The 27,271-nt window shown below is 40.3% G+C and overlaps 1 long non-coding RNA gene across 4 annotated transcripts; it reads right to left on the bottom strand.

Moving 5' to 3' along the window:
• Positions 1–667: 667 nt before the first annotated feature.
• On the bottom strand, positions 668–27,271 carry LOC131252953 (uncharacterized). 4 transcript variants are annotated; one of them, XR_009174775.1, is made up of 4 exons: positions 26,552–27,271; positions 2,753–2,841; positions 966–1,045; positions 668–816 (listed from the first exon to the last, which is right to left on the bottom strand). It is a non-coding gene; the product is annotated as an uncharacterized LOC131252953 (long non-coding RNA). The 4 variants fall into 4 exon arrangements; XR_009174773.1 differs by lacking the exons at positions 668–816; positions 966–1,045 and adding an exon at positions 1,936–2,254 and having other exon boundaries at positions 26,552–26,888; positions 26,975–27,267; XR_009174774.1 differs by lacking the exons at positions 668–816; positions 966–1,045 and adding an exon at positions 1,936–2,258 and having other exon boundaries at positions 26,552–27,242.

Genomic DNA, 27,271 nt, shown 5'->3' with positions numbered 1-27,271 from the left:
GCCTCAGGTATGCCAAACATCAACCGGGGGCCTACATTTGATAGATACATGTGGCCCACCAGATGAACGGATGGTATCTTCCACACATGCTCCATTAGGGGCCAAAGAACGTCCCCGATGATAATTCACCACCGTTAAAAATGTTCTAACTCTTCAACTGTATGAACATGACCCCAAAAATCATACTAACTAGATGATAGTAACCATCTTATATTGCCCTTAGGAATTAAATGCACTCACTGGTTTACTTTTAACCATTCATTTTAACAGCCATTGATTTGATGGTTAGGATCATTTGATCGGTGTGATTTTAGACTTATGCTTGATCAACATCATGCCCCACAATTTTGATGGTTTTGATGGCCCTATATGAGTACCACATGCCAGGAATAGCTGCCACCATTTCAAAATGATGGTGAACTATCAAAGGAGTCTTGTCCAGTAACATACAAATATATGAAGTATCATTAGAGGCTGTAAACAGTTTGGATACATCAGGTAATTAGGTAGAATTTTTAATGCGGGGGCATTTTCACACCAGGATTGAGTGGAGTAGCTTGTGGGATGCAGGGGCACAATCAGGATGAGCGGCCCGTGGAACCCATGGATTTGGGAGCCGTGTGAGGTAGAACCCATGAATTTAGGGCCCACGAGGGGGCGGAAATGGACCACGAACTTGGAATGTCTGGATTGGCATGCCAGCCGCTGCTCCCTCATGGTATGGTGATCTAGACTGTTGATATGATGGGCCTCACTGTAAATGTAGTATGAGCCAAACACTTTCTAGGTTATTTGTTGGGTAAATCATGAAAATACCTGCACGTAATTGCGTGAGCAGATACAGATATCAGGTAAAATGTTAGAATTAGATAAATAAATAAATAAATCCCGTATCCGAATCTGAATTTTTCTGGTCATGCAATGTTCAAATCATGCAATGCTTGGATCAAGTGATTGTATAATACCAGTCCATGATCCAAAAGGTTGATATGATAGGCCCCACCATCGACGGCCCATGCGACAGATCTCCCAATGGGAAAAATTCCTATACATTTGAATAGACAGCCAACAAAGAAACTGTTAGAAAGGAAATTCAACTATACTTCCTGTTCAATAAATAAAAATCCAAATATTCTATGGCTAGGATCTTCCAATCTAGACAATTTGTTTTGAATGGCCCATCAACAGCATTATATAAACCTTGGGCCCCAGCATGTATGATGTCCCTTTCTCTATTACAGAAAACACACAATCTGGACGATCATCAAATTCTCTGTACCCACTAACAAGTAATAATCCCTGTAAGCATGAATATTAAGAAGATAACACTAAAATAATCAAAGGAAAGACTCATAGGCTGCGTCAATATCATGATGATTTATGGGTTATAATCTTCAAAAGGAATGATAATTAAGAAATTACTTATAAAAATAATCGATGGAAAGTGTCGTCAGCTTGCAACATAATGATGCTAGTTTTAAGACTCCTTGACTAATACCTTTATGGCTATTAATAACTGTTTTTTAATACCATGTCAACCTCGTACGCTCCCCATATTTACATCCTATAACTTGCTTCCACATGCGTTTTTTATCCATGAACCATCACAAGCACTTGCAAGACCAGCATGATTTGTAATTTCAAGCTTCATGATTCATTTCCCAACTTCCAGCTGCGGCTTGCAAGAATCTTCCCACTCAACTACCTGAAATTGTTTTTCAATTTGAACACTGGCAGAGGAATGGAAGAACAACGTAAGGCACATTCGCACGTGTTGGCTACAACCACTTTTATAAGTGTAATGTGGCCGTCATTAGATAAATATTTACTCTTCCAAGCTGAAAGCTCTCTCCACTCACTCAACAACCAGATCTTATAGAATCTTAGCTGGCTTTCCAACACATAGTAGGTGACCAAGATGAGAGTACAAGGACGTATAGCACATTCACATATGTTGGCTACAGCTGCTTTTATAAGTGTAATGTGGCCGTCATTAGATAAATATTTACTCTTTCAAGCTGAAAGGTTCCTCTCCACTCACTCAACAGCTGGGTCTTATAGAATCTTAGATGGCTTTCCCACACAGTATGAGACCGAGATGAGTGCCAGGTAACCTTCTGCTCCACACCCAAGAATCTCATATAAATCTGAATCCTCTTCACATAGCCGCACCCCTAGTGCATAAGATGGACTTTCTAACCCAATACAGCCTCAAAAGCAACTCGCAATTTTCTTCATGTTGGCCCATCTGAACCTGGCTTGCATCACAAAATAGGACAGTATGATCCACATATAACTATTTTGAAAAGAGATGAACAGTTGATGCCTTTTTGGTGTGTGGAACACACTCATCACAGATCGACCTTTTTAGGCTTTACAAAGATGGAGCAGAGGCCGCTACAGTGCAGTGATTATATGGTGGGCCACTGTTCCCTCATGGTATGGTGATCTAGACTGTTGATATGATGGGTCACACTGTAAATGTAGTATGAGCCAAACATTTTCTGGGTTAGTTGATTTTTTCTATATGATCTTTCACTATTATTACTTGTTAGGTAAATTATGAAAATGTCCACAGGTAATTAGGTAAGCAGCTACAGATATCAGGTAAAATGTTTGAATTAGATTTTTTTTTTTTTTTAAATCCCATATCCAAGTCTGATTTTCTCTGGTCAAACATGTCAAGTAACGGGTAAATGGATATCCATTGCCAATCCTAAGTGTATGATAGGATCAAGAGATTGTATAATACCTGTCCATGATCCAAAAGGTTGATATTCTAGGCCCCACCATTGACGGTCCATGCAACAAATATCTCCCAAATGGGAAATTTTCCTAAACCTTTAAATACACAGCCAAGAAAGAAAGTGATAAAAGGCTAGGACAGCAATAGTTCCTGTTCAATCAATAAAAATCCAAATATTCTATGGCTAGGATCTTCCAATCTAGACAATTTGTTTTTAATGGCCCATCAACAGCATTATATAAACCTTGGGCCCCAGCATGTATGATGCCTCTTTCTCTATTACGGAAAAATCACAATCTGGACAATCATCAAATCCTTTGTACCCACTAACAAGTAATAATCCCTGTAAGCATGAATATTAAGAAGATAACACTAAAATAATCAAAGGAAAAACTCATAGGCTATGTCGATATCATGATGGTTTACAGGTTATAATCTCCAAAAGGAATGACAGTTAAGAAATTAATTATAGAAATAATCGATGGAAAGTGTCGTCAGCTTGCAACATAATGGAGATAGTTTTAAGACTCCTTGACTAAGACGGTTATGGCCATCACATAACTGTTTTTTAATACATTGTCAACCCCCCTTACACTCCCCATATTTACATCCTATAACTTGCTTCCACATGCCTTTTTATCCATGAACCACCACAAGCACTTGCACAACCGGCACGATTCGTAATTTCAAGCGTCATGATTCTTTTTCCCACCTTGCAGCTGCTGCTTGCAAGCATCTTGCCACTCAACCACATGAAATTGTTTTTCAATTCGAACACTAGAAGAGGAATGGAAGATCAACGAATAGCACATTCTCGTATGTTGGCTACAGCCGCTTTTATAAGTGTAATGTGGCCATCATTAGATAAATATTTACTCTTCCAAGCTGAAAACTTACTCTCCACTCACTCAACAACCAGATCTTATAGACTCTTAGCTGGCTTTTCAACACATAGTAGGAGACCAAGATGAGTGCAAGGACGTATAGCACATTCACATATGTTGGCTACAGCAGCTTTATAAGTGTAATGTGGCTGTCATTAGATAAATATTTACTCTTTCAAGCTGAAAGCTTCCTCTCCACTCACTCAATAATCAGATCTTATAGACTCTTAGCTGGCTTTCCCACACATAGTATGAGACCAAGATGAGAGCGAGGTAATCTTCTGCTCTACACCCAAGAATCTCATATAAATCTGAATCCTCCTCACGTAGCCACACCCCTAGTTGTACTTTTGCATAAGATGGACTTTCTAGCCCAATACAGCCTCAAAAGCATCTCGTAATTTTCTTCATGTTGGCCCACCTGAACCTGGCTTGCATCAACAAATAGAACAGTATGATCCACATATAACAATTTTGAAAAGGGATGAACAGTTGATCCCTTCTTCTTGTGTGGACCACCCTCATCACAGATTGACCTTTTTAGGCTTACGAAGATGGAGCCGAAGCGGCTACAGTGCAACGAGTGTAAAGCTATACCGAGTGAACCCTAGACTATGCAACACAGGCTGGTGTGATCTAAGATGCGTGCAGTAAAAGATGAAAAGGAGCTGCAGAACTCCGAAAGGGAAAAATGTTAATTAGGGACAAAAGTGGAATCTTGAAGCAGAGGACAGGAAAATGTACACAGATACGACTAACTGTATAAGAAGAGTGGCGGATGTAGTTGGGGTATTTAAAAGCAAGAAAGGAACACATAAAGAAACATGGCAGGGTGGAGAGGGTACAAAAGGCAATTAGCAAAAAGAGGTTCAATCATAAGGAGTAACAGAGAAATAGATTGTGGAAAACTTTTATTTTAAGTAACGAAGATTTTTATTAAAGGAGCACCAAAAGGTTCAAAACAGCAAACAACAACTACAGCCTGGACAAAAATGACAATCACTTTGGTCAAAATCCTCTATACAGAAAACTCACCCTAATACATCCAGCATAGCCCTCTTATAGACCTCCGCCTCTGTGCCATTTTTGTTTTGAAAGCACCTATCTCTTTCCCCAGGTATCCCAAATTACAACCATCAAAACCAACCTCCATACCACTTTTCTTTTTCCCATTCCCTCCCCTGAGCAATGCTAGAAATAGGCACTCAATGGACCCCAACATTACCCAACACATTCTAACAAGGTATTCCATAACAGTAACAGTGGCTGCAGTGACCACCACCGTTACCTTTACGATACTTGGTGTAACGGCCATTACAGGGCCGTAGCAGCTGTTACGGTCTCTCTCTTCTTCTTCTTTTCTTTTTTTCTTTTTTTCTTTTTGAAGAAAAATCCAAAAAACTAATATTATAGCCCCGTAATGGACCATTACAAGGACTTTACGGAGGGCATAACGGGCCGTTACGAGGGCGGTAACAGCCTTTACGAGTAATTTTTTCCATAAGGGCCATTACGGCCTTTCCAACCCCGTAACATGTAACAGTTGCCACCCTTACCTTCACATAACGGCCTTTACGGCATACCATGCATTCTAAATAAAGCAATGAATTTCTCCCACACCTTCTGGACGAACGGACAATGGATAAACAAATGATCCTCCAACTCCACGCCCCTCAAACACATCACAAAACAATCAGGGATTACCAAAGATTTTTTTTTTCTTGAGGTTACCAACTGTGAGGATCCTATTTCTACCCACCAACCAAGCAAAAGCCAAAACTTTAGGGGTGGAGAGGGGCACCAAAGGACTAGACAAAGGACAAATTACCCTTACTTCTGTAGAGGGAGGGTGAAACCACTTTTACAAGGAGTGGTCCAAGAAGTACCCTGATTTCTCCAAGGACCACACTGTAGAATCCCTCTCACCCGGGGAAGGTTTGAAACAATGGAGCCACTCGAAAAGCTAAAATCCACTCCCATGCCCGATAAATTCCTTTGACACAGGGGAGACCAAACAATAGCATCACCAGCAAACGAGAAACAATGGTCAATGGTCACATTTAAATCCGAAGCAAGTCTGCCTAACCTCGGACTCTCTCCAATCCACAAGTCCTTCAAGAACCGAATCCTCTTCCCATAACCCCATGAGAACCAGATCCCTTCAACTTATTCGCTAAACTAAGAAACCCCCTGATGCGGACATCAGTGGTGCACCCTTTAGGGTCTGTTTGTTTTTTCAAAGCCAGTGTAAATACACTAGAAATAGGTAATTATTACGGTTTACTGTGTTTGAAAATTCATAGGTATTTGTGCCATTGAAACTAGTTCAAAAGAGATAATTTTAATTTTTGAATGGTACGGTAATGTATATGATATATCCGTTCCGTCCATCGATTTTACCACAATATTTTGAAGCATGAGACAAAAATGAAGCAGATACAACACTCAGGTGGCCCACACCAAAAGAAACAGTGGCCCCACAAAGTTTTTAACGGTAAGTATTCGATTCCCTTTTTCGTATGGTGTGGTCCACTTGAGTTTTGGATATATCTCATTTTTTTGCTCATACTATAAATTCAAATGGCATAATGGATGAACGGTGTGGATAAGCGAAATGCATCACAGTGGGACCCATATATATTTTGTAATGTTTTCGGTTTCCGTGTCAAAAAAGTAAGTAGTCAAATCAGGTAGGTTGTAAATACATAGGGAAATAATTATTACTCTTTTACCTGGTATTTACCAGTGCATTGGAAAATCAAACAGGCCCTTAGAGTGTGCCAGAGAAGGAGGCGTTGTCGACAAAGTACCGGAGCAGAGGAGTTGATGTGGATGGACATTGGGTCCATCGGACCCATTTTCTAACGCGCTACGAGTGTAGGAGCAGCATGACTGCACCCTGACCATATATCTATGGGTCGGATTTCACACCATACCATACGGGTGTTTTAGTTTTACGCATTTTTGTTCTTTTTTCTTGTTTCAGGAGCTTTATTGCACTTTCTTTATTTTTTTCGTCTTTTTGTTATTTTTCTTATTTTCAAGGGCTTTAGTGCACTTTTACTTTTTCCATAGCTTATATATACGTTGTGAGAAACCCTATTTTCATTATTATTAAATGAATAGAAATTCATATCTTTTCTTCCTCTTTATTCAAAATATTATGGTTTCAAAATTGGCCCTCGGGTGTTAAGGATTTCACCCCGATTTCAGGTTTCTTTCTTTCTATATCTTCGAGGTGCAGAAAAAGGTAAGAATCATCATCCTTCTTCTTTTGACAACAAAAGGGACCTACCCTTCATTCTTCACCCCTTTCGTTCCTCTCTGGATATCCCCATTCTAGTTTGAACAGAAAAGAGGGATGGTTAGTCAATAAAATCAGATCCAAACTTGACCATGGACTGACTTATGGTAGATCTGGGATATCCTCATATCCCAGGTCCTCCCTTTTTATTGTTTACGCGATTTTATGCTAAGGGGCATGATCCTAACGGAGTGACCTCATCTTTGTGTTGAAATTTACCTAATTCCTTTGAATGGAAACAATTAGTTGATTTGTGTATTTATGTGAACACTCTTTAACCTGATTATACATGCATCTAGGATTAGGTCATCACATGTCCCTACATCACCCCCCTCCACAATCCTGATGCCTTTTAAATAGACCAATCCTTCACCTACCACCCCCCATCCTAAACATTGAATTTGCTAACAATTACCTCTCTCCATAGCTTGCCTTCCTCCAAGCCAAACCTCTACAATTATTTACCCAGTAATGCGAGATCCATCCACTCTAGATTCCTTACTCCAACTCACCCTTCCCTATACGGTTTGCACACCTCTTCCCATTTCAAAAAGTGAAACTTATCCTTCACGTCAGCACCTTTCCATATGAAATTTGTGTTGGCCTTTTCAACCCGTCCACCACCGAAGCAAGACATTTGAAAAGAGACATGATATAGATTGGGAAATTCTACATACTTGCTTTGATAATGTCAACCTTCCACCTAATGAGAGATGCCTACTTTTCCATCTAGACAACTTCCTTTTGACCCTTTCAATTACTATATCTCACGTGTTTGGCGAGCTTGCCAACATACAATTAGAGCTTGAGGTACATCCACGGGTGAGACCTAGCCCTACACGCAAAGACCTCTGTCAAAGTGGCTACCTTTTTACTAGTAGAGCAAATATCGAGCATTTCATTCTTGAATATGTTGAATTTTAGTCATGACACCACTTCGAAGCATCTCACCAATTTCCTCGAATCATCCACCATTTCAACCTGTATGTCACGGAAAGAATGGTATCGTCGACAAACTAAAGATGAGAGATCAGAGATGCAACACCCACCACCCTGAAGCCTCTAGTCAACCCACGGCCTCTATCCAGCATCTTTCCCTGTGCTTCAACCACTACCACAAAGAGGAAAGGAGAGAGCAAATCCCCTCGCTTAAGGGTTCTCAATGCCTGGAAAAAGCCTTTGGCAGAGCCCTAACATTGAGAATCTCGCTAAGCGGAACACTTGTGTCTACCTCCTCCACCTTTGCTCGCATCCCAATGTCCCCAACATATAGTCAAGGAAGCACTAATTCTTGTGATTATGCACCTTTTTAATGTCTAGCTTGCAAACGATACCCTTCTTTGGATCCACAGAGAAGGGTTTCTTAAGACCTTTTTCTCCCACCGATGAGATCTGATTGAATGGCAAGGTATCTAATGAAGGCCTCTCTAATCCCTCATCCGTCAACAAATTCTCATAAGATTGCACTATAACATGCAGACCCAAGATTTATTTTCCACCATCGTGCCTTCCACCATCACACCATGAATCCCATTTTTCCTGGCTCGAGCACTTGCAATGTTGTGGAAGAACTTTGTGCTTTTGTCCCCTTCTTTCAGCCTCATCGCACATGACCACAACCTCCACTTCATCTCGTCTTCTAAAAGATGGTTCACGTAGTCGTGGTAGAGTTTGACCCTTGTGGCTATCTCTTCTGCCGATAACTCGCATGCTCCTTCACGTCAATGGCTTGAATGCCCTGCATGATAGCTTCAACTTCCACTTCCCTCTCCCCCAACACCTCCCCCTTCCAACTGGTGAGACATATTAAAAAATAAAAAGAAAAAGAAAGAAAAGAAAACAATAAGGCAAGATAGTTTAAAGCAGTGGAGAAGGAGAGAGATCTACAAAATGGAAGTGAGGGAAAGTAGAGAACCACTAGATGCAACAAGGTTGTGGACCAAAGGATCTTGGTGAAAGACAAGAGAAGGACAAGCTACTTTCAAAGGTTACCGAATGAAGATGCAAGGAAATGAACAAAACTAGGAGGACAATTGGACCTTTGAGGGTTGGAATCCCTTTTTTTTTTCTTTTTCTTTTTCTTTTTCTTTTTTTTTTTTTTTTTTTGAACGATTGGGATTCCATGTGTATCATTCGTAGAATTCAGGTAAGGGAAGTAAAGCTAGCCTTAAAAAGGATGAGGAAAGGTTATGGGGACAAGTCATACTCATACATAAGTGTAGGAGGTACTAAGGAAATTAAATCAGTTGGGTTATCTAATCTTTTCTATCGAAATTTTATAGACAACGAAAATGCTAGATGAGTGGGGGATAAGTATTTGCAATCCTATTTACAAGAACAAAGGAGATGCCAAAAAAAAAAAAAAAAACATGAATTATCACAAATCAATTGGGAAAGGGTGGTGGAATAAAGATCAAGAAAAGAAACAAGGATATTGGAAAATCAATGAGGCTTCATGTAGCTTCATGCTTGGAAGTTCTTCAACTAAAGGTGTTTTTTTACTTGACATCTACTGTAAAACTATAGAGATAATAGGAATAATCTACACATGGTTCTAGATCTAGAGAAAGTTTATGATAGAGTACTTAGGGAGAATACGTGGTGGGTGATGAGGAAAAGAGGCCTTGGGGGGATACATTGATATCATTAAAGATGCATACAAGGGTGCTGTCACAAGAGGAGGCACGACCAACGGTGAGATGGTGAGTTCTCAGTAGCACTAGGTCTTCATCAAAGATGGGGGTTGAGCCATTACCTTTTTGAACTTATAATAGATGAGCTAACTGCTTAGTGTCCTAGAAAAAGTCCCTTGGTATATGATGTTTGCGGATGATGTGATATTGGTAAACAAGACTAGAGAAGGGGCAAATGCTAAATTGGAGGTAGGGAGGAAGGCTTCAAAGTCCAGAGGCCTAAAAATTAGTATAAATAAGACAGTATTTAGAACACAGATTTTAGTAAGAATAATTATAAGAGGTAGAAATTTAGTTAAAACATATGGTCGAGAGATTCCTCAAGTCCATGTATTTCATTACTGTGGCTTTTTAATTCAAAAGGATGGGAGTCCGTCGAGGATGTTTCCAATAGAACTAGAGCTATGTAGATGAAATGGAGATGTGCCTCTAGAGAGTTGTTCACTAGCCACTTGCTTATGAACTCAAGGTACAATGTCATAAGACATCCATTTGAAGGACTATGCTATGTGGGGTAGAGTGTTGTATAGTTACAAGACCGCATGAACAAATATTGAATGTTACAGAGCTGAGGATATCGAGATGGATGTGTGGTAAGACTAGTAAGGATATAATTAAAAATAACGTCATCTTAAGCAACCTCGGAGTAGTTCCAGTGAAAGATAAAAATGACGGAAATCATACTGAGATGGTTATGTCATGTGCAACAAAGATCGGAGACAGCTCCGATAAGGCGGGAACATGGATGAGACTTGAAGGGCCTGAAAACAGGAAGGCTTAAAAGTACATGAATTGAGGTGGTGAGAAGAATGCATAGATGAGTCTTAGATAGGATTGATTGGCCAAATGGGATTATGAAGCCAACACCAAATCTCTAGGACAAGGCTATGATGATGATGATGATGATGATGATGACGACGATGATGACTTATTTTCAACAACTTTTCTGAAGAGCATGTTTGGTTCTGCCCAATTACAGCCTCTGCTATTTCTAATATTTCCACCAATTCACAGTCCACTCAAATTTCTCCCACTTTACCAAGAGGTACTTTTTCCTGATCCCTGTCCCTTCCCAATGCAAGTGCCTTTGAAGCTCTTTGAGATGATGGATCACCTTTTCAGGGATTTCAAACAAAGACATGTAACATACCAGGAGGTTTGAAAGAGAATCCTTAATGAGATAATCCTACCTATATTTGCATGAAGCGCAAAGAGAAACTGCAACAGGTTCAAGTGTAGGAGTGGGAGAGCATTTGTTTTAAAATGTTAGCAACTATAATCAGCTAGGATGGGAGAGAATGCACATGCTTGAAGTACAATTCGAAGTGAGCGTACTTGATGCAGGACATATTATTTAATGCTAGCATGCAACGTGGAGATTATGAAAGAGTTTATAAAGTAATTCAATTAACAAAAGATGCTAACCTACCAATTAATTAAGAGTAAACAATAGGAAATAAAATCTTATTTAACCTAAATCACATGCCCGCATGCGAAGAAATCACATAAATCAATTAAAACTAAGACCGATGGAAGGATAGAACTTCCAAATTAGCATAAGCACGTTTCACACTCAATGAACAGATTTATAGGTTTTATGATTAGGGATAGGAAGGAGAAAATCTGAAATATAGAGAATTATGGCTCATGGGAATTGGAGATTTTGGAATTAAGCTTTTTAGAAATTGGGGAAAATAAGAAGTTGAAGATTTAGGGTTTAGAAGGTTGTAATGGGAAGGAAAAGAGGAAGACAAGAGAAGAGAATACCTTTCGAAGAGGAGAGAGGAAAGATGTAAGACGAAGAATACCTTTTGACAAAGAGGAAGATGAAGGATGTACCTTGGAATCCACCACCAAACAAGCTTCTACCCTTCCACAATTTAATTGGAAAGGAAATTTTTTTTTTAATAAAAAAAACCCTATAAAATAATGAAGAAAATTCCTTCACATAAGAGAGTTCGACTCTTTTTTTTTTTTCTTCTTCTCAATAACACCACTAGGGTTGGAACTTCACCCACCCTGTGCTTTTATAATTAAAATTTTGAAATTAAAATCCAGCATATGCTGCTCACTTAAGTAAAGTGGCCCATCATCGAAAATAAGAAAACTAAAACATGTATTATCAATCTCAACCATCAAATAACTCCTAAAAATAACAAATAACATAAAGAAAGCAAGATCAGAGTCCAAGGGGCCATGATCTAAAAGATTTGGTGGCTCGATGGCCTGATCGACAAGATCCAATGGTCGGATCGATATGAAATAGAAATCTTATGACTAAAATGATCTCCTAAGCAGCCCAAATGCATCATCCCGAGGTGGGGTCTTCTTGATACACGTCCAATGCATGTGGGGCCTTTAAAATGGCCTAGCGGGCCCCCTCTGGAACTCGTCTCTCATTCACAAAGAAAATTGTGCTGATGTGGGTGGTCATCTCCGTATCTGATACACTTGAGTAGGTCATCTGATGTCCCCATCAGTACCACTTAGAATCATGCAACTAAGATCCTATCCATAACAGACATATCGTACACAATGGTTATTTTTTACAAGTAGAAATATGATTCATTGATTTGGTCACTGCACCGCTCTGGCAAATTCTCAGTTCGCTTGCTCTACAGGTTAATTACTTCATTGCATGTTATTTGACTTGGTTCTAGAGGAGATCACTAGTCCTTCCCAACATTTATGTTCCGTGCATGGCCGATGCAAAATCAATTGATCAACTCTTCATCCATTTTTCATTTGCTATGAAAGTGTGACCATTTTTTGAACGAGCTTCACACCGACTAGGTTATGCCTAAGTGCCTAGAGGATTGTTTGTGGGCATGGCATGGGGGAGGAATGGGTAAAGCCAGTAAATCTAAATGACGATTGACCTTAATGGTGGTGCTTTGGACTATTTGGAAAGTCAGGAATGGGTGTTGTTTCCGGCATATAACTATGCACTGTGAGGATTTGCATTCACAAATGGACGGATGCTACTTGTAGAGGTACATTGGCAAGCTAGAAACCAAGACTTATATGGTCCACTCATCAGGCAGGCCGTGCATTAAAGATGGACCAATGGTTTATCCTTCTTTTTTTTAATCTGCTAATTTCTTCACATATTGCCCACCGGAATGGACGTTCTAATTTTCAGCAAACAAACTTTCACTAAAGGCCTGTCTGATTGATCATAATTACATGCACTTAAATGCAAATAAGTAATAATTACTTACTTTTGCACTTTTTGGAAATGTAAAGGTCATCTGAAACAAGTCTACCTTGGGTATTGTGCAAACTAGCAAAATTTTGTGGGCCCTACCATGATGTATATGTTCCGTCCAATCATTTTGTCAGATCATTTTAGGGCATGAGCCTAAAAATGGAGGAGATCCAAAGCTCAAGTGACCCACAATGGGAATAACACTGTCCACCATTAAACCCACTGTTTTTTGTGGTGTGGTCCACTTGAGCTTTGGATCTACTTCATTTTTGTGCTCATGTACTAAAATGATTTGAAAAAAATGAATGAACGGTGTGGATATAACATATACATCATGGTGGGGCCTTGATGAGGACATCATAGCACCATTCAAGGTCTACCAGAGGAGGGCCGCATGTGGCCCATCTAGCATATGGTTTTATTCCCTTTTGTCCTTTCGCATCCCATCAATGTTTCCTCGCAAAACCCTAACCCTAATTCATAGTTTCTCCTTTTCATAAACCTTAAATCATATTTTCTTCCATAAACCTTAATCCCTCTCAAACCTAAAATTCCCTCAATTCCCTTTTGATACAAGTGATTTCCCTTTATTGATAGCCCATCCCTATGTTAATTTGGGAGTTTCTTAATCCCATTGCGATGCAGGACATGAAATTTAAGTATGAGATGCAAGAATTCAGGCTTAGATCATACCAATTCAGAAATAGTTACACAAATTCCACATCCCACATGACAATCCAAATCATTTAATTAAAAAGGGGAATCTATGCGGGTCCAGGCCGACACAGGCTAGAATTGGACCAATAAAAATTATAAACTAAACGATGTCAAAGGAAAATAGAAATTAACCACACATGCATAAAAATCAGTCCCTAATCCAAGGGATTCCCCAATTTCAATTCAAGGAACCCTAGGGTGAAAAAAAAAAGGGTAAATAAATTAGGGCTAATGCAAACTAAGGCTAGGGTTTAGGAAATATGAATGAAAAGAGGAAAACCTGACTTGGAGAAAGCTCATGCGTGCAGATGGTGACCCGGGGCTGACGCACGTGCGCGGGTGGGCTGGCCGCACGTGTGATGGAAGCCTGTCTCCCCAAAGTGACACATAGGCCTTGGTCGGCGAGGGGAGACCTCCAATCCCTCTAAGTTTGACGACGATCCGACGTAAGGTCGAGGCGTAGTACTCCGCCGAAGTTTCAGCCCTCCTACAGGTCCAAATTTTGGAAACTGGCTGTAGAGGGATGAATAGCTGCAAAAGTTGGGAAATTCAAAGCAATAATAATGATAGAAGATGAAAGATATGGATGGAAGAGGGTAGGGGCGGATGAGGATAGATGTGGCTTCACACCACAGTAGTTAGCCCTTCGAAGAAGGGAAGGCTTCACACCCACTTTTGAATTCTTCCACAACTCACGAAGAGAGCAGAAAAATAAAGAAGGAGTTTTTATTAAGCTTGAATGAATGAAAAAAACTACAAGGGGCCCTATACTCCAAAACTCGCACCATGTGCGCAACCTATTATTTGGCGATGAAGTAAACTAAAATAAAAACCAAATAAAGAAATATAAAGCGTTCACGATGTTTTAAATAATAATAATAAGAAAAACCTAAAATATGAAATTAATCCGACGAGTGGGCCACGATCATGAGATCCCATGATGGGCTTTTCTTGACTATCGGGCCTGCCCTTTTGAACCAAAACTTCATCTTCTAGCTAGAAGGCCCTCCCTGGACATCGTCATCGAGCTAGATCAATGGTGGGTCCCTCCTTCTGCATACGTACATGCATAGGGGGTGTGCGTGCACGTGTGCGCATGATGTCCCCATCACATTGGGACCGATTGCTTTAGTATGTTAATAGTTCTTATTACGAGCATGTATTAGCTTAGGATCTAACATATTATCTACTTGTTTACTATTTGGGATTGATATAAGATTGCTGAAATTTATGATTTATTGCTCATATAATTTGGAAATGGGATTTTATCACCACCTTATGATAGAAAATTTCATCATGCATCAAATTTGATATTAGAGAGAGGTTTAGCATAGGTTATTTGAGTTGCATCTAGGTTGAAACTTTACATCTAGGGTTGATAGCACATCCATTGCATATAAAGTCCAGGATCATATTATTGAATTTTCAGCTGGTGTTTTCATATTATATTATTGCTGGATTTTCAGTTAGTGTTTTCATATTATACTATTGCTGAATTTTCAGATTGGTAATCTCTGATTGTCCTATCATTGAAATTTCATAGTAGTATTTTCAGATTAACAGCTTGCTGATTTTTCAAGATAGTGTCTTCAGTGTGTCCAATTAGGCATATAGATTAGTCATTGTCTTTGTCATAACATCACCCTAGGAATCGAGGTTTCCCCTTTAGAATTTAACTTGTGTATGCCCACTCGTTCTAGACGTGGTTTGGCCTACATCCCTCCATGAATCTGAAACAGATTGCCAAGGCCCTCAACGCTATCAACAACCGTCTAACGGCCATTGAGGCTCACAATAGGACCATTGCTACTCAATTGACCGTGACCAATGCGTGTGTCAACCAGCTTGAAGCCTCCCTTTAAGCGAACCCCGACACTAGGGAAAATGTCCAATCTTAAGCTCGGGATCAAGTTGAAGGATGAGGACGCGGACGTGGCCAAGGTGTTGGTCATGGTAGAGCACATGTGCAACCACATCGTGAGGAGTGTCATGACCGCCATGACCCAAATGCACATGTCATGAAGAGTGTGAAGGTGGAGGCCTCTAGTTTTGATGATTGCCCGGATCCCAAGGCATTCCTTATTTTGAGTAGTATGATATGGCAAAGCCTCCCAATGGAAGGAAAAAAAAAAAACAGAAGCTATTAAAGAAGCCATATGATTGCAGCCAACAAACTACCCTGAAGTCACAAGTGAATATCCTGAGGCAACTACAAAACAATACCTCTATTATCTTGAGGCAACTACAAAACAATACCTCTATTAAGGTATGAGGAAATAAGTTTGAGGGTGCCTATGTGCTTGTGTTTATAAGCTAGATCTCTTTGGTTTTTCTCTCGAGATGAAGGAACGAATGTTCCCATTAGAGGTTGCCTCTTTGACGCCGCATGTGGCGTCAAAAGGCCTCTTAATGTAGCATGTTCAGAGTGCATTGACATCACCTAAGAATGCTTGTGGAGGGAGATGACCAGAAGCCCTAACACTAGATAAAATAGAAGCAAAGATTATGGATTCAATCCCCAGTGGAGTCACCACTTTATTGAAATGGATTTTGGATTGATATGATTTCTAGAGTAGAGCACAACCACAAAGTTAACTTCTACATCTCTTCAAAAGCATTTTGTCACAAACGAGGAGAGTTGTACACAAGCCGAACCGAGTTGAGCTCGGCACAGCTCGGCTTGATTTAGCCAATAGCCTATCCCAGTTCGAGTTCGGCTCGGCTCAGTCATCGAGCCTAACTGGCCAGCTCGGCTTGGTTCGATCAACAACTCGGGTCAGCTCAAGCTTTCGAGCCTAGTTCAAATTCAAGCTTTCGAGTCGAGCATTGTCTTTCTAGTTTTTATACAGGCGGGTCATTTTTCTTGTATTATATATAATATAAAATATAATATATTAATTAAGTTATATATATATATATATATATATATATATATATATATATATATATATATATATATATATATATAAATTTAAGGATTTTTGGCAATCCAAAATAGTGAAAATTCAAGATGTTACACATGTATTTACTTTATCAGTATTGTACATTAAACCAATCAACTCGGCTCGGCCCGAACCCAACTTCGAGCCGAGCCGAGTTGAGCTTATCCAAGCCAAACTGAGCGAGTTAACCAAGCTAGATCGGTTCATGTTCAGCTCTACAAACCAAACATCTCTAAAGAGCTTTTCAAGGGACTTGGCCATTTTCTACTCATCTTCTACTCTAAAGGTTTTGTACACGGTGCAAAAAAATTTAGAGTCTTGTGTTGAATACTGTGAAGATTTTTAAAATGTTCTAGAGTAGTGGATGATTTTAGAGAAAGTAGAGTATTCCATAAGATTTCTAGAGTGTTCTCAGCCATTGTATGATTGCCACATAGCACCACTCTAGCCATCTATGTAAAGTTTCTAGAGGGTTCTTAGGTCTATATAAGGAGGGTTCCTCATTTGTAAACAACCTCAAAGAGTTATAGGCTTTGGAGCTCTAGCCTCTATGGTTTATATAATGTGGAGAGCTCATCATTTCTAGAAATTTATCATTTGGAGCTCTAGAGCTCATCATTTGCAGCACCTTTTACAAAAGGCTATCTGATAGACTAACATGTAAAAGCAAAACAATGGGCCAAAAAACGGCACATGAAGGGCCCTTATTTGGCCTACTCGGCCTATCTAAAGGCCACAACACTGGCCATTGAGGGGGAGTAGGTGACAGAGACAGACAAAGACCATAAGAAGGAAGAGTTGTTGCTGGAGACTTTCTCGTGAGACGGTCCCTAAGCCTAGCCAAAGCTTCAACATGCTAACATTCACTCAAAGTTACTTGTGCTAAATCCGCCCAAATCCTTTGTCCTCCCAAAAGAAGCCTGATTACGCTGTCACCCTATCTGACTAATACACAAATCATCTAAAACCAAAGAAGATACTGAAGTCAACGAGTAGGATTGGAAATAGGGACATCCGAGCATCCCTTTTAACCAAAAAGGGGGGTTCGGTTTCCCCCTTTTTCTTCTCACATCTCGAATCAAACCTTACTCCACTCCACACATTCCTAGGACATTCACGACCTCCACACACACACATCTTTGCTATACTCTTTCGCTACACCTTTTATTTTTCTTTACTTTGCCGACCTAGGTCCTAGTACCCTACGCAGTATGGCATAACATAATGATACTGAAGTTTATTTGAATTCCCCAAAAAACCATAAAATGTCGTAAAGTAAAGACCGTACATTACACGAGCAGAAAAGAATGCCTGACCCCTTCCTTTTCCATAACCAAGGCCCTTACCTAGATCTACAATGCAAACCAACCGTAGGAGTCACTCGAGTCAGGGAATCTTATGGTTTCTTGACCTTTAAGCGATTCTATGATTTCTAGTCGACCGTAGATTTTGAAGTTGCATTTGGCTAGTGGTGACTCCAAGTCAAACATATCCTTATATCTAAGCCAACTCTCACGCTCTGACCCTAACCATAACAAAGAGCTACAATGCAGAGCGAAAGGCCAAAGGCAGTGACGGCGTTTCCCACATTCGTGCACAGGAGGGCGTTCACACCAACATGTAAACATTAAACACCGATAGTGCAAAAATAGATCAAAAATCTTGTACCTTCTAAACATCTTAGCCACCACATGAATTGTGTGCAAATCGACATTAAAAAATTTGAAAGGCCATAGTAAAAAGTTAATGAAAAAAGGAGCAACTCTCCACATTGAATGCAAGGGCCACAATGATGGGTGGCTGAGATTGTCACAATAATTGTGATTTTGTGCTATGGCTCCACATGGTTGCCCAACTGATCCACAGTTCCAATCACCTTAGGATTACCATCTGTATAGAGGAGATACTATAGATAGGTGACAAATCCTCCTTTTCCAGTGCATAACTCTTCTAACTCTCAATAGAACCTCTACCAAGAATGGCTCATTGGATTCATTGGCTAATTTGCTAATCTCTTCTATCTGCCCTTACACCAATCTGTTGAGGTCCATTTCACAATTGGGCTCCTCAAAGCAAGTAATATATGAAGGCATATCTGAGGTATTTAGAGGATTCAAAGACTTCAGGAACGCAGAAACTGTCTTATGGCCATGGATGTTGTTTCTAGTCAATGTCCTAATGGAGCTAGATGGGACGGCAATGATTTCCCCTTTCAGCTTGGGGTGAATCCATTTGATCTGAAAACTGCATCTGCAGTGGACCTTGTTAGAGTGTCTTACCCTCCATACCTGCAAATGTAATGAAGAATATCTCAAAACATAAGTTCACATGGTAAAGATAAAAAAGTGTACAATTATAACACAATGCATCAAATTAGAAGGACTAGAAACAAACCACTAGAACCCAAAAATCTATGCAATAAATGAGGAATTATATGACCCTCAGGCCTTGACCCAAGGATGCGCATGGTATCTTTGGGAGCTAGGAGTATGGAAAAGCAGATAGTGGTTTCGATGATTCAGAATATTTATCTGATGATCCCCATCATGGATTGTGGATGTCCCAAAACTCTACCAGATAGGAAGATCCTACTCATCCAATCTTTAGCTTTTTCCCATCGAATGTAGACGTTTAATGAACTTTTTTCCCTCAAACATTTATTTGTGGACCACCAATTGAAGGGTTAGGATATTTCGTGAAGGAGATTTTGTGGGACATGGCCGATCCACAATAGGCCTATCTGATCCACAATAGGCCTATCAGATCAAAAGGTGGATCAAAAAACCAAGGGGCCAGCTCAGACACAGCTCGACGATGCTATACATGTATCCATAGCTGCATGGGGACACGTGACAACCTAAACAATCAACCTGTATGCCCATACCTCAAAGGCCAGCCACCATTAGTCCACATGAAAGGGGCAATTCTAACCAGCTGATCAATAGCTCATAAAATGGGACAATCATGACTCTTTATAATTATTATTTTTTAAAAAAAGTAGGTCCAATCAACAATTGGGAGTTTGAACCACCCATTATCTGGGTTCCATCATGAAACACTTATAAAAATCTCATCCATTGGTTGGAAAATGGATGGCTATAAAAGAAAGATTCCCAACTTTCTTTCAGATGGACAGGATCATCCAAACAGTGCGACTTTGCATGCAGGTACATGTAGAACGAGTGGGACCTAGTGAACAATCCAGATTGATTGATTGCCCTGCCTATGCATCCTATGCAACTATGTGCTGTTACTGCTGTATAACTTATAGTGCTCTGGGAGCATAACCATTTCTCTAAACTACAAATCAAATTCATATGCAAGAACAGACTCCTAAACTGGGTCTTGTGCATGGCAAGAACATTATCTCCTCCTTTTACATGTAAGCACTTGCCATCTCGCAGAGGAATGGAACACAAACGCAGACAAGCAAAAGCTTCCTCCTCGCTGGATATAATATCTCTGGACTCATAGTTTTCAAAGTCACGATGAGACGCAGGTCACTTGAAGTACCTGAACTGTGTTTACATAGAATTCAAGTGTAATTTCTTGTAAAGGGAATGATGAACATTGTACAGATTTCAGATTCAGGATATATTCAAGTCTCAGCCTGATTTGCCGTCATTTTCACTTGGGCTGGCACTTTGTACAGTTGTGGCCCATCTAACATTCATCCAGAGGGCCCCACCGAAGAAGACAGCCATCCGATAGTTGGCCAGCTAATAGATTGTGAGAAACAAGATATAGCCACCAGTCCACATGCAATGCGAAAGGCCTGTCAAATGGCCACTTGATTGTTCAAAGGAGATGTCTAGTACATTGCCATCCACATCGCGGGTGATCAGTTGGACAATTAGTTAGCAGAAAGATAACCTGCCTGTACAGAGTGCTTGGGCTGAATGAAAATTCCAACAATTTGGCCGAAGCATTGCACAATACCTCTTTCAAGTTACTACCTCATGAGGTAAGATCTCTCCAACCAACAATTCAGAAAACCAAATTGCTACCACGTTGAAGAAAGGTCTTTACATCTATGCATCTAATATGTCTCACATGGAAGAAATGAGAAAAGAGAAGGAGAAAGGGTAAGGAAAAAGAAAGGGAAGAGAAAAGAAAAAGGAGAAGGAAGGAAGAAAAACTAGGGTTTCATTTATAAAAAAAAAAACCCTAGCTTTGTTACCATGTTGTAGAGAAAGGGACTTTGGGAGTTCTGTATTAAGGAGAAAATGGCCTTCCTAATCACTTTTACTAATAATACAATGAACAAGGTATGGTACCAAAAGGAGCACCAAAATAAAATAGAAATACTCTCTCTCTCTCTTAACTAACAATATGCTAGAAGATTTTTCATATTTGAGCACTTTACAGTATTCATGTAATTGGGCTGCAATGCTATATGATTTGGACCTTGACACTTCCTTTACCTCTTCCCCAGATTAAGACTCAATGCAGGCAATAAAACTTACATGTAAAACGCCCCTATCTTAGGTCTCAGCAATCTAGTTACTGTTGAGACAAAGATAACTAAGGAAACAACATCCTACTTTCACATATTTCTTTCTTTCATTCTTTTGTTTCTATCAGATGAGACAATGTATGGGTGTATTTGGATGCCACTAAAAACGTGTTTTAACACATTTTTCTTTCAACAGGTGCTGGTATGGGTGTCAGTGCCATAAAAATGTTTAAATATGAGGATTTTTTTTTTTTAAAGGAGAAAGAAGTTTTATTAAAGAAACACCACAAAAGGCCAAAAAAAAAAAAAAAAAAAACACCAATTACAGCCCTGCCAACCCAAACCAATTACTATGGTTGGGGGCCGTTATACAATTGACCTGGGATACAATATCATAATTAGTTTTCTAAAACACATCCAGCTGTGACCATAGATATGAATATTGGTATCATATCGGCATGAGATGATACGCAATACGGGGTTGTATTGGCCCAATGCAAAAAAAAAAAAAATGGCCCGTATCGGCCAATACACTCGTAAAAGCCCAATTTTATTTTTGCATTTTTTTTTTCAAAATTTCACTCACGTCTCCTATTCTTTTTTTCTTTTTTTTTTTTCTTTTTTTCCATTTAAACCATGGAAGAAGCTTTAAAACTCTTTTAAGCTAGATCTAGACCTCTTTTGGGATCAAAATAAATGATTTGAATGGGATTCGACAAATCAAAGCGAATTGGACCGTTATGGGAAATATCGGAAAGAATGGTAAACCTTCACTTTCTTTTTGATATTTTCATCTTCTTTTTGTTGCATTTCAATGTGATGGGCCCTAGTTCGCTAAATCATGCTTGATTTGTGTTTAATTAGAGCCCATTTAGTTGACCTTCAACAAGTCAAACCAAAATACAACATTCTCATCGAAGAATGGACCGATACACCATCATATGCATGTCCAAACACACAAAAAAGGGATTGATTGTTGAATATCTTATTATTCCTTTTTTTCCAGATATTTTCTTTAATTCTTTGGCTAAAAAATGACCAATAAGGGCTGATACAGCCCTAATACCGATACGTGATGCAGTACCATATCATTTTTCCACCGGCCGATACACCGATCGATACCGACATTCAAAACCATGCGTCCGACCTACTTTTATCTTGGAAGGTTTTGTTCCCCCAATAGAACCAACCTTTAAACCACCCTTTCATTGCTCCCCACACCTCCCCCATGCTATACTAAGTGCAGAAAAGCCCATCAATAGACCCTAGCATCACCTAAGAGATCTCGAAAAGCGCAAGGAACCTATCCCACACCTTTTGAGCAAACACGCAGTGGATGAACAAGTGATTCACCGACTCTACATCCATCAAACACAGGATGCAACCATTAAAAATCGCCAGTGATCTCTTTTACAAGTTCTCGATTGTAAGCACCTCATTCCTTCTTGCTATCAAACATAAGACGCCACCTTGGAAGGGGCCCTATTGGACCATACATGAGAAGTATGGTCACACATCCCACCCAAAGAGCTATCAATCAACATCCTGTAGAAAGATCGAACAAAGAATCTGTCAGACTTGGCCTTAGCCCACACCATTAAGTCCCCCCTATCATAAGTACAGTTGTACACAAACCGAGTTAGCTCGGTTAGCTTGCTCAACTCAACTCGAAAAAGCTCGACTCGAAACTGAGTTTGAGCCAAGTCGAGCTGATTTTTTGAGCTCAAAAAAATTTCGAACTTCAAGCTTGCCGAGCTCGACTCGACTCGACTCGGATCGAACTTGGATCGAACCAGTTCAATGACTTGGTTACTTTCATATTGATGTTGCTCACCAAGTGTTTGATGAAATGACTCAATGAAGTGTCAACTGGTGGCAAGGAAGATATGTATATGAAACAAATACCCTTCTTTTCTTGATTTTGATGTTGCCTACAAGGTGTTTGATGAAATACCTGTAAACAATTGCTATTGTTTTACATATAGTAAGAAATTGAAAGTGCACTCCATGTGTTTGTGAAAATGCCGCACAAGCTTGATCTTGGCTCGAGCTCGGCTCAAACTAGCCCGAGCAGCTAACCGAATTGAGCCAAGATGGCTGTTTAGGCTCGAGGACCAAATCGAGCTGGGGACAGCTAGTGGCCGAGCCGAGTGGAGCTGTGCCAAGCTCAACTCAGTTCAACTCGTGTACACCTCTAATCGTAAGATGGTCTGGCTTGATGTGGCCTCTCCAAAAGCTGGATATACTCCTCTTCCCCTTCATCTATAGGGGGGTGACCAAACTATGTTACCTTCGGAGACGAAGAAGCAGCGCGCAAAAGGAACGACCCAATCCGGAGTCAAGAAAGTGATCGTCGAAAACTGATCCTAAAGGGATCTCTAACCGAGCCACATATCTTCCCAAAAACGAATTCCTTGCCCATTGCTGCGAGAGAAGCGAATCCCCTCCTTGTACATGTTCACCTATCTGTTGACTGCTTTCCAAATCCCCAAGGCCTTGTATAGGGACTAGTCCTTCACCCACAAACCCCCTTCTTGGATGCCACATTTACTTGCACCGCATAAGATTGTGACCCACTCAAGTATCCGACATGCCTAAAATTTCACCCATGTTCACTTTTCGTGACAGCGAGACTAATGAATGGTTCAGATTTTCAAAAGCATCTCATATTAGAACATGTGTGTGAGAGGCAGTAAAGCAATTCCCCGCTAACCCCTTTTTTTGAAAGAAGGGAGAGGGAGCATCTTTCACAACATATGCATGTCACTTGCAGATTTAATGAAAAAATGAAAAATGGGTAGCATCATACACATCCTATGTCTTTCAAAACAATGGAATAAAAATCGAAGAGGTTAATATCATATGTCAGTTCAATACATTCAACATAATTTACTGTGCCTCATATGTTGTCCCATTGTTATAAGATGTACCACTCTGTGGTTCACTTCATTACACTAGTTTTAATGATGCAGCCCGGTGCAGCATGCTGGCGTCACAACAGCGGCACATCGACTTGCAGCATGAAGGATGGTGTGGCGTAACTACTCTCAACTCAGTGAAGACGTTGACAGCAAATCGGAAGAAGCTCGTCAACAGGTATGCCACGAAAATGTCATCAAGCCAGCGTATCAACATCAGGCATGAGACTAAAACACAAAATGAATCAGTGGGAAAATCAATCCATCCTGTCACCTTCGTGCTGGAAATGGCCGGGGAAAAGACCCACAAGCAAATGGAGAAAACTCTTTTATCAGAAAACAACAAAAACAGCTCTTCCCTTGAGTGTGTTTGGATTTTATTAAACTTTCAGAATGCTAACTATATTCAAATACTAGCTGCATCAGTTGAAACAATAAAAATCCACTTAAAAAATCTAACCAATAAAAAAATCTCTACTAAGACTAATGAAAATAAAACTCCTAAATAATACCAATCAAGATAACATAAAAATTAACTAAGAGGAAGCTTGGACCCTAACTCAAGGAGGCTTGGATGGCTTGGATCGGCCCAACCGATTGAGATATCGGGCCACATCATTTAATACCTAAACACATCATTCAGTTCGGTTTTAAAAAGGGGCTAGAGTCTGGTATCTGGTCCAACTGCCAACAACATAACAGTTGGCGTACATGTGTACCAACCTGGACTGTCTGCATATGGATCATAACTCCAAAAATGGGGTGACCAATATAATCTTAACAATTTTTGCACGTTTAATCTAGACCATGAAACATTTCCTGTTTAAGCATCCACTTGACGAATACCAATTTGACAGTTAAGATAATCCAATCAGTGTTCTATGCTCCATCCAACACTGGGTCCCTCAAAAGATCTAGGTTGACATACATGATACATGTATGCCATGCAAATATCTTATAAGCTGCTAGATATTAGTAGTTTGAGGCAAATGCGCATGATGTCTAATCCTGGGGGGGGGGGGCGGATTATCCAAATTGTTCTTAATTCACCTCATTCCCTTGAAGAAAAAAGGAGATTGAAAAAAAAATAAAATGCCCATCATCCATCCAACACAAATAGCACAAATACATGCATTCATACATGCATGCATATAAACATACATTCATCTTATGCATGCATGTAAACGAACCAAGTTAGCTCGCTCGACTCGACTTGAAAAGGCTCGATTTGACTCAGTTCGAAACTGAGTTCGAGCCGAGTCGAGCTGAATTTTTGAGCTCGAAAAAATTTTGAATCGAGTTCGAGCATACCCGAGTTCGACTCGACTCGCATCAAACCCCAACTCAAATCGAACTCGGATCGAACCAATTCGGTGACTCGGTTACTTTGATATTTATGCTGCTCACTAAGTGTTTGATGAAATGACTCAACGAAGTGGCGGCTGGTGGCAAGGAAGGTATGTACATGAAACAAATACCTTTTTTTTTTCTTGATTTTGATGTTGCATACGGCTACAAGGTGTTTGATGAAATACCTGTAAACAGTTGTTGCTGTTTTACATACAATAAGATATTGAAAGCGCACTCCATGTGTTTGTGAAAATGTTGCAAAGGCTCGAACTGGCCCGAGCTGCTGACCGAACCAAGCCAAGTTCGAGCTGGGGTCAGCTAGTGGCCGAGCCGAGTCGAGCTGTGCCAAGCTCGACTCGGTTCGACTCGTGTACACCTCTAATTGGGAAGAGACTAAGGGGTTGTTTGGCAACCTGGATTCCATGCTGGATTTGGATTCCAAATCCAAAAGATCCCAATTCTCGCATTTGGTTGGCAGCCTCTGTTTTGCCTGGATTTTAAGCCACTTCTGTTTCCATTCAAAAAGCTAGGTTGGAAAATCCAAGAATTCCAAATCCAACGAAACGTTCAAATTTCCGAAACTATTCCCTCTGGTGTGGCCCACCTGACTTCCGAAATGGCCTGATTTATCATGCCATGCATCCTAGTCAGACGCATCTTCTCAATGGATTGGATGGTGTATAAAAAAAGGTCAGCCCCACAAATAATTTGAAAGGTTTTTAACGGTGGCATCCCAACTGTTCCCTCTTGTGGGGCCCGCCTGACTCGAACGTCATTTTCACATGACAGTGGGCCCAAAAAAATAAATCGGATTCCACAATTGCAAGTTGCCAAACACAATTTCTGGACTCCACATGATTGAAAATCAAGTTGCCAAATACAACTGACAGAATCCAAATATCAGGGATATCAAACCATCCACTCAATACAAATCACACATAATCATACACAATCATGCATGCATGCATGCTTACACACATTCATAGATGCCCACATGCTAACATGAAGATCATCTAAACAGTTCTGAATCCACCCTCATAGTCTCTACGGAAATTATTAAAAATAAAATAAAAAATCCTCCAGTCAATCCTCCATTCAACACAGATCACACATTATCACACATGCATGCATGAATGCATACCCACATACATACATACACAAATACATATAATTTCATCTCAATAGCCATGCATACATACATTCATTGATCATTTCAAGAAAACCCATTAACCATTTCATCCATCAAACCTGGAAAATCATATAAATTCGATCTAATTCACTCTAGTTTTGAAGAAGGAAATGAAAGAAAGGGTACAAATGGAAGAGAAGCCACCTGAGAGAGACATAGCATGGGTGCCATTAATGATCATCCATGCGCATGGCTTCGAGCTCGAGGGCGTCGCCCGCGGCTGCAGACATGGCTGCCACCAGACTCTCGAGCCACGGCTCGATTCAATGGCGCGGGTTGCAGAGCTTGAGTCTCTGGCTTTAATGGCGAAAATGGAGTTTTTCATGGTGATACCGGATCCACCGGCCGAGGAAACTCACAACATACATGGGTTTTGAGTTTGGAGAAAATGGGGACCACAATCGGTGATCCAGACCGTTGGTATGACGTCTAATCTCTAATATTATCAAAATAGGACAGTTATAGAGTTTGAATTTGTGGCCTGAAAGCAGAAGGTTGAGATTAGAAATGTAGCGACGGTCCCTGTTTAAGTGAAACGCTGAACAATACCGGCGTCTAGGATCTTACAACGAGGCGGATGTTTTGGGCACGGTCCATCCAGTGTGGCTCGTAACAGACCAACCAACGGTTGGGATAACGAATCCACGGGCCCCACTAGTGAAAATTGAAAAGCCGAGTATTATCTGGATATCCTCGGGCCGGGATCTTAAATCCTCAGCAGTGCGCCCTCAGGGGGGAGCGTATTGCCTATACCTGTGGCCGGGGCTACGGGAATGTTCGTGACAAATCCACTCCGTCCGTATGCTTTGAAAGAGACATGATTCTAAAAATCAGCTGGATCCTAAACTCAGGTGGGCCAATCCA

The sequence above is a fragment of the Magnolia sinica genome, chromosome 8 (assembly GCF_029962835.1).
Source record: "Magnolia sinica isolate HGM2019 chromosome 8, MsV1, whole genome shotgun sequence".
Classification (NCBI taxonomy): Eukaryota; Viridiplantae; Streptophyta; class Magnoliopsida; order Magnoliales; family Magnoliaceae; genus Magnolia; species Magnolia sinica.
Note: the sequence above shows the minus strand (reverse complement) of the source record. Positions and strands in the feature narration are given on the sequence as shown.